This window comes from Pseudorca crassidens, chromosome 2, assembly GCF_039906515.1.
Source record: "Pseudorca crassidens isolate mPseCra1 chromosome 2, mPseCra1.hap1, whole genome shotgun sequence".
NCBI lineage: Eukaryota > Metazoa > Chordata > Mammalia > Artiodactyla > Delphinidae > Pseudorca > Pseudorca crassidens.
In genome coordinates, this window is record NC_090297.1 from 78,139,856 (window position 1) to 78,146,456 (window position 6,601).

Below are 6,601 nucleotides of genomic sequence, written 5' to 3' on the forward strand. Positions count from 1 at the left end.
TCTTTACCTAACCCAGGTACTGGCACTTAGTGCTCAATAAATAATAAAAAATAATGAGGATAGATTCCATTTTTTTGCACACTTGATTCATACCCAGTGACAACTTCTTTACAGAGATTAGCCCCTCTGAGTCTTATTACAAATGCTTTTACCACAATATTAGAGCGGTTTAATAATTTGTTAAAATCACAAGGCACTAAGTATGATTTGAACCCCAAAAGTTTTCTCCAGAACCCATGCTATCAACCACCTCACTTAATACCTCTGTGTTTGCTGAGTGAACAATAATAACAGTAATGTTTCTTATTTATCAATTGCTTCCCAGGCCAAACTCTTTACATATATAATTTGAGACTCATAATAATGCTTTATGATATGGGTAATTATTATCCCCACTGTCCCAGGAGGAAAAGAATCAGGAGGTAAGAAATATGTCGACCTAAATGTTCTTTGTTCAGTTTAAAGGATTATGTACCCTACAAATGTTGAGTGCAGTGTTCTATGGATATTTAATAGAACTCAACAGAATTCAGTGGAATTCCTTTCTTTGCTCTTCATTCCATTCTCTGTCTCTGAGTTTCTATCTGGGTATATATACAAATATATACCAATATAATATAAATATGAATAAAAGTAATCTTTACCTGAAATGGGACATACTCTTTAGTTGAAGAGAGAGTTACATAATAAAGTACTAAATGGGAAGATTAGAATCGGTGGGAATAAGAAGGGCGAGTGTGGACTGAAAAAATTGTAATGCTAAAGCTATAGTGGATGCCCATCTAAAATATTATCTCAGACTTATGGTTAAGCGTTATGCCCCAACCGGGAGCAGAAGGACCATCCAGGGAACATTTAGAACTGTTACAGGCAGAAATGATGAGTTTTTAAATGAATGGGCCTGGGTCAATGAATACCCATAAGGAAAAACAAGGAAATGACTTCTACCTCATACCATACACAAAAAGCAAGTCAGCGAGATTGTGGGATTCAAAATAAAAGGCAAAACAATAAAGTCTCTAGAAAATAATATGGAAAAATATTTTCAAGTGTTTGAGGATAGGGAAAGATTTTTTTAGGACACAAAATGTTCTAAACATAATTGTAAAGACTGACGGATTTGACTATATAAAATTAAGTTGTTTATCATAAGACACCATTAATAGAGGAAAAAGGCAAAGCACGCATGTGAGAAGACATACATAAATGATAAATGACCATATATAAATATATAAATAACTATATAAATAACTTCTATAATGATAGGTACTCAATAGAAAAAAGGATAGGATACTTAGACTCTGCAAAAAGAAGATATCCAACTGATCATAAACATTAGAAAAGGGTCTAGTATCATAAATCATAAGAGAAATCAAGTGAGCATCACTAGGATATTGTTGTTCACACCTACCACAATGGCTTAAATTAACAATACTGATGATTGCAAATGTAGACTAATATATGGAGCAACTGGAATGCTCAGACATTGCTCCTGAGTAAATTTAGTACAACCACTAGGGTAGCCTTTGATTTTGATATTGATGGCACCAGGAGATGTCTCCTGGTGCTTATGCCCTTGTGTAGTCCCCTCCACATTAAATACAGGCTTGGTCTTGTGACTTGACAATGATACATCAGCAGATATGGCCCAGAGTTGTTTAAGTCTCCTGAATGGAGACTTGTGCTTTTGGAGTTGAGCCTCTATAAAGATCAGGCTAGACCACTGAATGATGAAAATTCCATGTAAAGAGATTGGTTTCTGTCTTCCAACAATCACCACCAAGACCCCATAGATGTGGATGAGTCCACCTTGTATCCTCGACCTCCAGCTATTCACCAGTAGAAGGTAATAGCTACATGAGGGTAGCAGGTGAGTCTAGCAGAACAATTCACCCAATTCACAAATTTGTAAGAAATAAAATAATTGTTGTTTTGAGCCACTAGGATTTGAGTGTTTATTATACAGCAATAGAAAATGGAGTCAACCACTCTGGAAAACTGGCTGGCATTATATACTAAAGTTGAATATAAGTACTCTATGGACTTGACCATTTCACTCCTAAGTACATTACTATCAGAAATATATGCACATGCATATCAGAGACATATATAGAATGACCGTTTCATAAGTATTTATAATATCGCCAAACTGAAAATTATCCAAATGTAAATCAACAGTAAAATGGATAAGTGGTATGTCTGCACAATGGAATGTCTTATAGCCATGAAAATGACCATACTACACTTATACCCAATACTGAAAATTAATCTCCAGATTGTCATGAGTGAGAGGAGTTGGACCCAATAATATTCATTCCATTTATGTGAAGTTCACAAACAAGCAAATCTAATCTCTGATGTTAAAAGTCAGAAAGTAGTTACTTTAGAACTGGAAGGAGGGGTTATTGATTAGAAGGGGGCACAAGAAGACCTCTGGTGTGTTGGCGCAAAATGAACAGGGTGGTTGTATTCATTTTCTGATATTTCACCTACTGTGTACTTTTGAGCTGAGCAATTTTCTGTTCCTATCTTATACATACACTAACATTTTTTAAAAATGTTATGGGACATGTCTTTACCCTTATAAAAAAGCCAGCTGGGGCCTATTTTATGAATGTGTTCTCCCCACAACAAAGAAAAACAAAATGACTATGCCCTGCCTTGCTTCTTCCCCAATGTCACAGTCATCTGATAATATTTAGACGACTTTGTGAAATAACTGGAAAATGTAAAGCCTAGTCCAAATTAAGTTTCTTACCCGCACTTTCAGGAAAATTGGCTCAGATCCTAAAATGATCGGTCACTGTGTCAACAGAGTTTGGGGCCACATCAACTCTAATCTGAGAGAAACTGGGCAAGGACCCTCCTATCCTACCTGTCTCTTTTCTTGCCTTCTCTAACTTACCCTGATCAATATTTTGCAAATTATAAGGTCTATAATTCATCCCTATATTTTTCATGAATGTAAAATTCTGGTCAAAGGTAAATTTGAAACTTTAGTTCCTGTTACTACAAGTGAGATTGAAAATGAAAGTAGGTCAGGGCTGCTTTGAAATAGGGCTAATGCTGAGAAATCACTTGTTGCTTCTCCTGACCAGTACAATCTGTTGTTTTTATCAGGCAACCAAAAAATAATTCCAGGAACAGTTGAATCTTCTTGTGAATTGTGTGTAATATAAGGTAAATAAAAGTGAACAACACCTGCTGGAAAAAGCTCATTTCCCTATCCCCTTTTCAGAGGGTTTCTTTGGTAACAAAGAATCAGTGTCTTTTCTCTAAACTTATGAAGGTAAATAAAACTCCAGGGTCTAAATAAAACCATTGGCAGCCTTACAAACCAGAGGAGTCTCCAAGTGTTTGGGCTTCACCCCTATTGAAGTATGAACACCCAGAAACCTAGAGCTTCAGGTTTCCTGACAATTGAGAACTTAGAAATGTTTTATTATTCTTTCAGATGAGGGCAATTAACTAGACAGTAGCTACTTCAATTTTCAAGTGAGATTAGGGTGAATTCTTTAAAAGATAGTATAGGAAGTTCAGGATGTCACAGCAAACTGTGCTGCACAGTACTCATGGGAAAACAGGATACCATTGATCCAAGGAAACATGTCACATACTGGCTAAAAACAGTGCAAAAGGGTGTTACCTGCTTGGCTATAGAAGAAGCGTGAAATTTTATCCTGACTTTCTAGTCACTTTCAGCCTACCTATATGCATATACTTGGTTCTTTTTACTCAATAATAAAAGTCTTCCTTCTTTTCGAAATTGTTATGGGGAGGATGTTCTCTGTTGATTAAAATTTTAATTCACAACAATATGAAGCAATTGAATTTGCTCTCTACCCCCAAACCTTTTTCCAGATGAACTAAAGTTAATATTCATAATAAATTTGGCATGTTGGTTGAGAATAATTCAATTTATGGTAGGTATAAAATTATTCTATCAATGAAATACTTATAAATCAATAATTAGTATAGAAAAGCCTGGAATAATATATTGCATACTCCAAAATCAACCTTATTTCTCACTAATTGAAGGTACTAGAGATTATTTTTTATTTTTATACATTTCTGAATATTGTGGATTTTTCAATGACTACAAATTATTTTATAATAGTAGAAAAACATACCCAACAAAAAGTAATTTTCCTTTTGAAAAAGAAAATCATTTATTCAAGAAATATTTTTTTGAGTATCACAATCCGTTGGTCATTCATTTTTTAGAGAAGTATTTAATAAGCAATGGCACCATACCTTAATGTTCAACTGTGTACAGACAGGGAGTTATTATATTAAGGTAGGTCATGTAGGAAAGATGGCTTGGAATGAGGGATTGTACTAGTCTCCTTGGTTTGGACCAAAACCAGTCTCATTTGTTATAGTTGCACCATCCAATGTTTTTATCCTAGAGGGCAAACAAGAAAACAAATTATTAAATTATCCATGTGGTAATTTAAAGTATTTTTCAATAAGCAGTGTGCTGTGTGCTTCCAATCTGCCTCTGGTTTAAACCTATGGGGTCATTAATGAGCATGTGAATTGCCCTAATCTGGTATCATCACCTTAGGAGTTAGCAGAGGAAGTATTCATTTCTAATTTACAATAAGGAGTTTATTAATTGACATAAGGGTTAGCAGAAATAATGAAGTCATTAGTGTTGAAATTATATGATAGCTACGGAGAAGTGATCAGAACCTGATACCCTGCCAGCTATGCATATTCCAGGGCTAGAACCTGAGGTCCTGCTTCTCGCCCCAGAGAGAGAATCCTGTCCCTGCCACAGAATCTCACTGCCTCCACCTGGAGATGAATCTTTGCTGCACACAGAGGGACCTCCCCAGGCTGTAGAGAGATTGTTTAAATGCTCTCACCTTCTTGTTATTTTCAAGGTACACATATGTTGCAGAATTTAATCTGAGACTGAGGAGGCCACAAGAACCCACCTGACACTTGCCAGCTCTCCTGAGCTTCCTTAAGCTCTTTTCTGTGTTCTTAGAGGGAGGCCTCCTCTCTCTCTCTCTCTCTCTCTCTCTTTTTTTCTTTTTTGCATTTCTCATAATTTCCTGCCCCTAATCCCTACTTCATCACAGAAGTGTTTCCTTAAGAAATACCGTTTTGAGACCAAGCTGACAGGTGAGAAGACAGCATAAGCTGTCTTCAAGCTGAAGATAAGGCTGAGAAGTAAGGAGAGAATTCTAGGAATGGCAGAGCTGCTGACTTAGTGTATAAAATACCACGTGCAAGGATGGTTGAGAAACTGGCTTCCAAAAAATTTGTGCAAAAGTTACTTGAAATAGATCTTTTATTCCTGCAATGTCAATAATTATTAGTTAGTTTTCAAGTATGTGAGAGGCCTTTTGCCTGGAACCTTTGCTTTGTGTATATAAAATATGACAACAGATGACAACTTATGCTTGAACTTCAAAATGGGTGAATATTGCTTTCACTCAGCTTCATTGTCCTTTGTCTCACTCTTGACCCCTTTTTAATTGTTAAACATCTCTAATTGCATGTCAACATTCTTGTGTTGAATGTTGCATATTCCATTTACTGGTCATGTATACTGGGCAGATTGATGGGGACACAGCACTTTTCCCTGCCCCTTTATCCCCTTTCTAGACCATCCAGACATGCAGTATGGAGTATATTTCTCTAGATGAGACCAGTGGGCTTCAGGACTTGCTCAGCTCTCAGACTTCTCATTCCAGTGTTGGTTGGAGAAACTGCAAGGTGACTAAGAATTACCTCACCTCCCTCAGGAAAGCAGAGCTGTGCTCCTCCGCCTTTAGAAGCAAAGAAGAAATGAAGACTGATTACAGAGTTGCTGTTTCATGGCTCAATGGATAACGTTCAGATTCTACCACCCTGTCAGCCTGTGTGTATTATGTGCACTGAGATATTGGTTCTCGTAGAAAAAGCATGATTTTATTTCAGCAGAAGCACCTGAACTGATTTAAAAAAACAACAACTACAGTGGAACTATGAGGGGTTTCCATGATTCTGGTAATTTCTTTACTGTTTTAAACACCATAATTACCCTGTGAGATAAAGGCAATAGCTTAATTCCTGGTAATTGTCATGGGAGGAAGTTTGAGAACACAGAGCATATAGAGTTTCTGTCCCTAAGAGAACAAGACAACAGGTTCAGATGGGAGAGCATGTCCTTTCTGCCTTGGTGATTCCCATCTGCACTAGTTCCTAAAACTGTGACCAGTATTTTGAGATCCCTGGGAAAGCAGGGAATATAATGGGGACATAGTAAATGGAATGGCAGTTCTTGTATTTACTCAGCCTACACCGGTTGTTTATGTGGTGGGCTCTGCACTGGCAACTAACAATATATGATTCTGACCAATGCATGAGATCAAGGGACAGTAGGGGAGACAAAAGTGCACAGGCAATTTCAAGTTCACAATTATATAAAAAGTGTTGTTTCAGGAGTGACAACATGCAAGGCATGACAGCACAGAGGTGGGTCACCCCTTCCAGCCTCAGGAAGTTAGGAAGTAGGGGATCATAAGGAGAACAGAGGTTAACAAATAAGGGGTATCAGATGAGGAAGCACGAGTGTCTTTTTAAGACAAAGGCCCAGAGTTAAGAG